The sequence below is a fragment of the Crocuta crocuta genome, unplaced genomic scaffold (genome assembly GCF_008692635.1).
Source record: "Crocuta crocuta isolate KB4526 unplaced genomic scaffold, BGI_CrCroc_1.0 scaffold32, whole genome shotgun sequence".
NCBI lineage: Eukaryota > Metazoa > Chordata > Mammalia > Carnivora > Hyaenidae > Crocuta > Crocuta crocuta.
In genome coordinates this window covers 2,317,705-2,328,062 of record NW_027529424.1, presented here as the reverse complement: position 1 = coordinate 2,328,062, position 10,358 = coordinate 2,317,705, and the positions used below count along the sequence as shown (strand labels likewise).

Sequence of the window (10,358 nt, the reverse complement as noted above, 5' to 3'; positions counted from 1 at the left end):
CCCAAAAAAAAAAAAAAAAAAAAAAAACCACTAAAAAAAAAGATATTTAGCTAATTAATGTATGGATACATTACTGACTATAAAGAAATTTTTATATACTATTTTGAAATAAGTATCCCCAAGTTTCAAAAAGGTCATAAAAATGTTAATTCTGCCTTTGATATCTAACATGGGTGAACACAAAAGTGACACAGATTTCCAAATTTACAATATTGTTATGTGTTGGTATATGCTTGAGAGAGGAGAAATGTTTTCCTTTGTAATAAAACTCTTTTTATATCAAACACCTATGAAAATTACAATAGAGAAACACTAAGTGATACTCCAGATTTTATGGGAATGGATGACTAAGCACAATTTAAATACTGCAGAGCCAGCAAAATTTATGACCTCCTCAGGATGTGCCGGAGCAGGGTGTGTCTGAAAGGGCTACGGGAGGAATTCCGAAGGAAACCTACAGGCAAACTGCTGTCAGTTTCAGCATCCAAACACGCACTTTCCTGGCTAGGGAACAGCACCATCTGGGCAAGAAGCTTCGTTCCTGTGGGGTGTTTAGCCTCCATTTTCTAGAGCAGGGAAGTCGTACACGCATCACAGGCTGCAGCACACTGATCTTAGCTGGCACTGCTGGTGGCTGCCACTCCCCTCCCTCCTGGCATCCCTCCTGCGCCGGCTCGGCCGCTTTCTGCCCGGTTCTCGAGTCCGTGCCAGCTAACTTCTCCACACAGACCCTGACACTTCGAGCAGAAGGCATGCTCTCTTTTCAAAGGTTCCACCTCTGGTCTGGCGACAGAGCTCTGTGATGATAAAGTACTGTCTTTAGGGGAAGAAAGCCAGTCACAGGATTCTGGAACTTTCTAAAAGCAAATCTGCTTTGTTGCAACCTTAGTGTCTGGATTCTGAAAATTACCAGAATCAACACACGATTTGAGTTTCACACGTGTTCTATGCTTGTGTGGAGGACCAGAAGCTTCTGCTTCAGGGTGAGTCCAAGCAAAGAGGCGAGAGTTTAAAGGGGACCTCTGGTTGTGGGCTGTCCCAGCCACATTTAGAAACATGTCTTCCAAAGTCAAAACAAAGCCCGACCAAATGACAAATCAGGAGCCGGCAGGGCCCGAGGAGGAAATCAGGGTGCTGCGAAGGAGGCCAAGGCAGACCCGACTGACCTCGCACAGGGCACGCTGCACGGTGTCCTTCTAAAGGACTGAAGACAGACAGGTGCAGAGGTCAGAGCTGCAGAAGTCAATGAGAGGAGAGTGGAAAGACTGAGGAGGGTGGAGGAAGGGCTGACCTAAGAAGCTTCCAGAGGACACAGGCTGGGCATCCCTGGAGGACAACCTATGTACGTGAACGGTCTCAGGGTAACCGCTGGGAATTGTCTTTCCTCTGGCCAACGAAGCAGGGAGCAGCCTTAACCATCCTGCCTGGGGAAGAAGTCCTGGAGCCTCAATGCACCTGCAGGCGACAATGGGCTTCAACAAAGAGAGGGGGAAACGCTGCTTTGCACGGTGGGGGCAGATGGAGCAGAGGGTCAGAAGAGAGACCTGAAGACCAAATGCAGGGCTGGGGAAAGAAGCAGGTGGGCCCGACACAGACTGGGACGGAGCGGGTGCCCCACACAGGCAGAAGGGAGGAGCTGGCGGAGGCTCAGGCAGCAGGTGCTCGTGTGGTCCAGTGGACAGGCCCGGGCTGGACTCCTTCTCAGCTGCACTAACCTGCTGCTTGATACGAGACAAGTCACCTCTAACCCCCAGACTTCGGCTTCCTGAATCGCAAAACGAAGGTCTGAACGGGCATGTGCAGTAGTGGCCGAGGATTGATGCGGGATGTTCACAGAGTACCCGATGCCTCTAAAATCACAAGTACCCTTCTCGGTTCTGAGTTTCTTCTGTCTTCCCAGTGGGGCCCCCTGGTTTTTGTTGTTTTTTTTTTAATTGAGGGGGTGCAGTTCTTTGACTTAAAGAGAAATGGTGGGAAGTGTAGAAATTGAGGATGGAAGTGTTACTTGACGTCGGGATCAGAAAGCCTCAGGAGCCACGGGCTAGCTCCAGAAGCATGATTCTATGAGGAAAGGGGTGCAATTTCCAGATTTCTTTCCAAATCTATCTCTTTACTTACACTCAACTCCAAGACATTGAATCTTTTTAGGAAAGACAAACAAAAAGAAATCTTACTAAAAGGTAAAACAACCTTAATTGCAATCCTTTTGAGAGTTTGGACAGGTCTAAAACTGCAGGCTGAATTCTATCTTTGGCTAAATTCTAAGACTCTACCACATCACGTTTCTTTACATAAAGAACACATACAGATGTGTAATAATAATTATACATACACTGATTATGCATAATAGTACATATGGAGTAAGTTATCATACATGATCTCTCTTAACTTGGCCAGAAGGATACACAACACAGACCATGAATGTTCATGGTCTGGGATGATAAAAGAAAAAGATGGTAATGTACAAACATACAGCGAGAGACTGTACATGAACATCTCAGGTCTATCTAGAAATGAGTTACTATGGAGATTCATGAAACAGTCATCATATCTTTCCCCTACAAATGTATCGGTGTTGATGTATAGTAGGTATTCCCTAAAACTTTCTTTTTTTAAAGCTTATTTATTATGAAAGAGAGTAAGCAGTGTGGAGGAGGAGGAGGAGGAGGAGGAGGAGGAGGAGAAAGAGAGAGAGAGAGAGAGAGAGAGAGAGAGAGAGAGAATCCTAAGCCGGCTCCATGCTGTCAGTGCAGAACCTTATGTGGCGCTCATTCTCACAAACCATGAGATCATCACCTGAGCCAAGATCAAGAGTAGGACACTCAACCAACTAAGCCACCCAGGTGTCCCTCCATAAAACTTTCTTAAGTGAATGCAAGAAATGGCTTATCAAAACCAGAATGAATCCAGTAGAATTAAATGTAATACTAAAGTTATAAGTAAGCAATAAATTTATAGAGTAGAGTGAAAAAGTAGAATAAAATTGCTCAACAAGCATGTAGCAAGCACCTTTTGGGCACAAGAAATATAAAGATCATCTGGTACAAATTCAAAGGTAGCCTCTGTCCAAATCTCTCAACATTTTTAACCCAAATCCCTTTATATTGATTGGTTGTTCTGAAACCTGGTCCTGACTTTTCCTGGACTGTTGGCTGACTCCGAACTCTGTTAACCGTGTGCCCCAGGATGCCAGGGTGCCAAGTGTCCTACTGTACGATGACTGCTTCCTCCTATAGCTAAAGACCCTCCCTGAGGGTCCCGCTTTCCCTATAGTCCCTGCATGAAAGCTATTCATCCCCCATTCCCTTGGGGCTGGGGATTGTGTCCCCCCAAAATGCCACACTTCTGGCCCCAGGAGAAAGTTCGCTGTTGTTTGAGTTGAAGTCACAGGGCTATAGCATCTTCCCCCTTCTTCCTGAAAAGCAGTTCTGTGTGCCAGGAGTTCAAGCTCTCTGTGGGGAAGGGCGGGATGGGGCTGAAACGGACAGGGAGGTCGTCTTGTTACGGACCATACATGACAGGTGAAGGAAGAATAATGTTACACTGAAGATACTGGGCTATCTGGGTAATTAAAAAAAATTGTTTTTTAATGTTTTATTTACTTCTGAGAGAGAGAGAGGCAGTGTGAGCAGGGGAGGGTCAGAGAGAGAGGGAGATACAGAATCCGAAGCAAGCTCTAGGCTCTGAGCTAGCTGTCAGCACAGAGCCCGACACGGGGCTCGAACCCACGAACTGCGAGATCATGACCTGAGCCGAAGTCAGGTGCCCAGGCACCCCTATCACTCTGGGTAATTTTAGGTTCATTATCTCTTTCAACAGAAGGCTGGTAAATAATGAGATCTATCCTTTAGAAAAACAATTTTGGCAAAACTATGGTGAGCTGTGGTGTGGGGACAGAAGACCAATTACAGTGTCATTGCTAAAGGCTGGGTGAAGGGCCATGACAGTCTGTGCTGGCACCGAGGGGGTGCGGCTTGAGAGACACACTTAAGGAGCTTCATCGGATGGACCTGGGGAGGGACTGGATGTAGGGCTGGGTGTGGGGGTGGTGAGGCAGAGAGTCTGTGAAAGCTAACGCCAAGGTTTCTGGCTTGGGTGACTGACGGACACTAACAACAGTCAGAGAATTAGGAAAAAAGGTTACTGTGGAGTGAGCTTATAATGGGCCAGGTTTTGACAAAGAAAATTCAGATAATAAGCAGCAAGCAGGAATGCAGCCGCATGGACATGAAGCTGACCCCAGAACCTTTCTGTGGGTAGCTGCTGCCACTACTACCGGCAGTAGTTGGCCCTTTGGACTGAATAAGCCCCTGGGGATTACTAACAAGTCAGGGGCTGGAAGCACACCTTATATAGAGATGCCAGATTTCCTATCAACCTAGCGTGCAGAAGCACAAACCCCCCTTTCGATATCAAAAGAGCCCTGAGCTCATTTGTTTCTAAGCTGGCAAAGTGGGTCACCCCATTCCTCCTGGGCTCCCAACCCTGGGGCAGGTGGCGGTCGCCCTGGTCAGAACTGAGTCACCTCCAACCCCTACTCTGTCCTCCCCAAAATCAAGTCCACCACCAGGGTGCCACACTTGGTAACGTGCCTCAGCAGGACAGAATCCTAATGAACTGAACCGAAGGGCCCTTTTCCCCACCGTATTCAGTACTGGTCGACTTTCATTACAGTATCACATCTAGTTTTGTACTATTTTAAAGAGGCCGCTGAGAATCTTTAGATTGTGAAAAGTCAACAGGAGAGATTAAAGGGTCAAGGACAGGCTACAGAAGTTGGGTGTTTGAGAAATAAGTTACAATTATCGGGTGACTCGTCTTCACCTCTACTATGGGTTGTTACGGGGGAGGAGGGACACTGTTCTTCATCAACAAAGAGAAAAATGGGGGCGCCTGGGTGGCTTAGTCGGTTAAGCGTCCGACTTTCGCTTAGGTCATGATCTCGCGGTTCGTGGGTTCGAGCCCCGCGTCGGGCTCTGTGCTGACTGCCAGCTCAGAGCCTGGAGCCTGTTTCAGTCTGTGACTCCCTCTCTCTCTGACCCTCCCCTGCTCACGCTGTCTCTCTCTCTCTCTCTCTCTCTCTCTCCTAGAAATAAATAAAAAATATTAAAAAAACAAAGTTTAAAAAAAAAAAAAAAACAAAGAGAAAAATGGACGGAACTCCACCTTCCAGGCAGGAGGCTGGGCAACATACGGTCTCACAGACCTGACCCTTCCAGTCAGTGCATAAACACCAACACAGTGGACACGCGTCCGAGAGCACGTGCCTCAGCAGTGGCAAGGATGCTTTTCTCTTTGGGATGATGAAGATGATGCAAAAGCTCTGGAAACAGTGGTGGTGGTCACATGTCATTGGACATACTTGCAAAACAGAATGCTTTCACACTCCTTGCGTTTTTCAGGTAATGACACATTCAGGTAGAAAAAGGTTGAGGGCATCAGTTAGGATGATCAGGATTTGTACCAGATAGCCTAAATATCTCCTCTCAAATCCTAGTAGAAGCAGCCTGGGGCCGTGTTGTAGAAAAGACGTACCTACCGCTGGTCAGATAACAGCGGTGACAGAAACAGGAGACAGGGCTCTTCCCGCCAGCGCTGCAGCTCTTGGCGAACGGGGCTCAGAATAAAGGAATGTGAAGTAGACTCCATGCTATGAGTCCAGAAGTGGGCACCCTCCTTCCAAGGCCATGCTGACGTGCAGATGCTATCAAGGTCCTGCCTGGCCACCCTCAGGGACAAGAGCCATGTTTACAAAGCACATACAAGAGTGAGATTCTAAGTCAGCAATGATGGTCTGAAAAAGCATTAGTTTTTAGAACGGAGCACTATGAGTTTCCACGTGAGTCCTTTTCTCTAGTGCAAGCTTCAGCGCAGAGCGGAGCGCGGTGAGGAGAGTGTGCCAGGCCCACATTCCTGAGACAGTCCCTGGAGAGTGTGCAGGAACCCCAGGGGCAGCACACGACATAGTCTAAATGCCACCGCGACGGCAAGAGGCCGAGAGTGGCTACGGGATCGTTTCATTGGTCGAATCAAATACTCTGATGAGAAGTATCTAAACTGCGTCCGTGTTGGTACAGGTTTTGAGGACCCTGTTAAAAGTTGTAGGTGGAAAATAATTTAACAGCTTGGTGTATACACAGCATTTTCATTTAAATGGCAACTGAGTTCCTTTCAGATCTGTTTAGATAACATCGGGTTCATTCATCCATTCAATAAATATTTATTGTACCACTACTAAATATGAGACACTGTGTGATTAAAAGGAGGGAAAGAAGTATAAGCTATAGTCCCTCCCCGAGAGGAGTGCACAGTGTAGCAGCAGGGACGCATGAATGTACAGACAGTTCTGAGAATATGATGCCCCTCTGCTGATGAATGGCAGGCTTACCCAGTATGAGCCACCTGCTGCCGGAGGGGAGGCTGGGGCCCTTTTATCCAAGGCTGAGCATGTGAAGCCAGGACGAGTACTAAGAGAGAATGCCATGGATCCTAGCTGGAAAATAGGCCTTCCAAGCAAAAAGAGCTTGAGATGTCTATTAAAGGCCAAATGAGCAAAGACATACCAGGAAATGAATCAAGGACTCAAGATTCAAAATGGGCCATAAAAAAAGAATGAGATCTTGCTGTTTGTGACAACATGGATAGACCCAGAAGGTTTCAAGTTAAGTGAAATAAGTCAGACAAAGAAAGACAGATATAGTATGATTTCACTGATATGGGGATACATATACCACAAACACATACAACACAAACAAACAAAACTGAAACTTCCTCTTAAATACATAGAACTGGTGGTTGCCGGAGAGGCCGGGAGACGTTCGGGAGACATAGGTAAAAAGGATTAAGAGGTACAAACATCCAGGGGCACCTGGGTGGCTCAGTCAGTTAAGCATCTGACTTGGGCTCAGGTCACGATCTCTCGGCTTGCAAGTTCGAGCCCCGCATCACAGAGACCGCTTTGGATCCTCCTCTCTCTGCCCCTCCCCCACTCTCTCTCTCAAAAATAAACAAACATAAAAAAAAAGAGGTACAAATGTCCAGTTATAAAAGTACGGCAGAGAGTAGAGTCCATATACTGTACGGTGACAGGTGGTGACTGCGCTTTCCACCGTGAACCCTGGGTCACGTAGAGAGTTGTCTGCTCACTGTGGTGGGACACCTGAAACTAACAGAATGTTGTATCTCAACTCTACTTCAAAAAAACAGAGTCCATTGGAAAGCTATAGAAAATGGGCTGTCATGCTGCTTCTCAAGAGGTTCTCAAAGAATAGCTACAAGGGAAAATAAACACCTATAAGAAGTCGGAGGGCAAAGTCCCCAGAGGGGAACAAGGAACAATTTTCTTTGATGTCGTCATGTTTTACCCTAAAAAGAAATGCCATATTGTACTTTGCTCCCCACCCTCCAGGGTGTGCGGATTCTCGAAGCCCCTGGAACAACCCTGGGTGCCAGCTCCAGTCTGCAGCTGACAATGCACCGGCCAGCAGGAGGAGCGGCTGGGCCGTCACAGAAGGCCAAGGGCTTAGCTTTTTAAGTCGGGTGTTTGAACACCCCAGCCGCACTTTCTGGACAGACGAAACCGAGAGGATGTATGATAAATGCTGTGGACATTGTATAAATTACAAGCGTTAAGGAATTGAGAGGAAGAGATCATTAAACATTTTTTTCTTAAATGTTTCTTTATTTAGAGAGAGACCGACAGAGACAGAGAATCCCAAGCAGGCTCCACATCAGCCCGGAGCCCAATGCAAGGCTCAAAGTCAAGGACTGTGAAATCATGACCTGAGCCAAAATCAAGAGTCTGACACTTGGCTGACAGAGCCACCCAGGTGCCCTGAAAGGAAGAGATCATTTTAAACTGAGGGGAATTATGGCCAGTTTCATGAAGATGGTGAGACATGAGGTGGTCAGTTAAGGATGGTTCGTATTTCCACGGGCACTTTTGGGAAGAGAAAAGAGTTGGAAAAGCATTGAGCCACGTCTGAAGGCAGAGCAAAACACAATGGGCAATGGTAAATAAGCTAACTTAGTTGGAGTTAAGGCACTGAGTGGGTAAAGTGAACAACAGAAGGGCCTTGGATGCTTTTACTTTATCCTGCAAATGACAGGAAGTCAACAAAGGTTGATCATCCATGAGATGGTGATATAAAAGGAAGCTGGAGCTCCCCAACCAATGCAGAGAGTGGGCCTTCTTATCTCTCCCCAAATGTCCTTATATCATGGAAAATAAACTATTATAATACATAGAACATGGCTGCCCAACTGAAGATTCCTTGGATAAGTAATTCCAGCCGTCATGAAGTGGGTGGGTCAGAAGCCACCACGTTAAGCAGTGTTCAAAAGTAACTGAACCAAAGACTTACGATCCCAAACACAAGGGAAAGGTCTTGTAAGTCACAGAGGAGGACAGACACTAAGAACAAAAAACGAGACAAAGGACATGAATACGCAATTCACAAGAGAAATAGTTTAAATTCCTTAATCTCCATAATTATTAATGTAATGGAAATTAAATAATGTGAAATTCCTTGTCTATAAATTTGGCAAAGGCGATAGATTCATAAAGCCCATTTTTCTTGGGTGAGGGGGTAGAGTTACAGTCATTCTCATATGCTGTTGGTAGGGACTTTTTCTGGAGGGAAATATGGCGATTCAGCTTCCAGGAATTTATCCTACAGAGACGGCCCAACAAGTACCAAGGGCACAAATACAAAATTCGTGGCAGCATCCTCCTGGTGAAAACGAGGGAACAGTGCAAACATTTATCAATGGAGCACTAGATAAATGAATCACCGCATGTCAGTGTAATGAAGTTACAGTGTATGTTTGCCTATCTGCAAAGAATGAAATGGCCCTTTTATAGTCATTTGGAGGTTATGTGCGAGACAAACTAAACTCATGGCGGCTGACATCACAGCGACTTCCTTCACTATTTTACAGCAAGGGTCTCCTGCCTGCCTCAAACCAGCCATGCAATTCTTGTGGAATAAATGGAGACTCAGTTACGCAAAACAGTTACACAGCCTTATATATACAGCACGATCCCATTTTTCCTTTTACTGTCACACACACACACACACGCACACACATACACGCACGTGCGCGCACAGCTCTCTACTGTTAACAGTGGTTGTTAATGGAGAGTTATGACAGGGACAGGATGCTTTCCTTTCTACTTTATACCTTGTTTTCACTTTTATAAATTTTTACTTTAAGAATGGTTCTGAGGGGCAACAGTCTGTTAAGCGTCTGACTCTTGATGTCAGCTCAGGACATGATCTCATGGTTTGTGAGATCGAGTCCCTTGCTGGGCTCTGTGCTAGGGGTGAATGAAGACTGCTTGGAATTCTCTCTCTCCCTCTCTCTGCCCCTTCTCTACATTTGCTCTCTTTCAATAAAATATAAATAAATAAAACTTAAAAGAAAAGGTTTTGAAATGAGCATTTTTTTTGTAAGAAAAAGATGACCTAGAATTATGTACAATCTTCTCCCTGTGGCATTGGACGCAAAAATATCTTCTATAACGTCACCCAGGGAAGACGAAGTTCAGATAGGAACGGGTAACAGGTGGCTAGGGATAGCAGTGAAAAAGCAAGTCAAAGGGAGGAGGGTGCTGGGTGTGGTCTATTTTACAACCCTTGGTGTACAAGCCTAAGATTACTTTCTGTTGAAGGTCACAGAAGTTATGTACTATTTATTTTTTATGTTTTTAAATTTGTACATTTAAGTAATGTCTATACCTAACGTGGGGCTCGAACTCATGACACCCAACATTAGTAGTCCCATGCTCTTCTGACTGAGCCAGCCAGGCAGCCCAGGCCGTGTGTGTGTGTGTGTGTGTGTGTGTGTGTGTGCGTGCGCGCGCGCGTGTGTGTGTGTGTTTAAAGTAATTTGGCAGACAGTAGGGTTGTAAAAGTGTTACAGCCACCATTTACAGAGCACTCACTAGGTATCAGGCCCTCTGGCGAATGCTCTGCCAATTTTTAATCCTGATAACAAACCAGGAGGTTCGAATGTGGATGAACGCCTTCTACCCAGGAGAAAACAGGGACTTTGAGACTGGAAAGTTAAACCAGGCGGGTCAGGCTCCAAGGTCCTCAAGCTACTCTGCTGAGGTGCTCCAGGAACGGGCTGACCGGGAGGAAGGAGGCCACTCACACACCAGCAGCCACCAGGACACGCGCTCGGTGCTGTCTGCACCAGGCAGCACCTTAACCACCCAGTCATGTTACCACACTGGCGGACACCATGAAATCACGGCCCCAAGCGATCTATGGAGTCCAAGTTAGTTGTGCTTTTTGTAACTAGTAAGAATAAGGCTCAGATATTTCTTTTTATTTCTTATTATTAAAAAAAAA

The 10,358-nt window shown here is 46.1% G+C and overlaps 1 protein-coding gene across 10 annotated transcripts in view; it reads right to left on the bottom strand.

Moving 5' to 3' along the window:
• BEND7 (BEN domain containing 7) overlaps positions 1–10,358 on the bottom strand; it is an 88,445-nt gene that overhangs the window by 64,652 nt on the left and 13,435 nt on the right. The gene's annotated exons all lie outside the window — the stretch shown is intronic.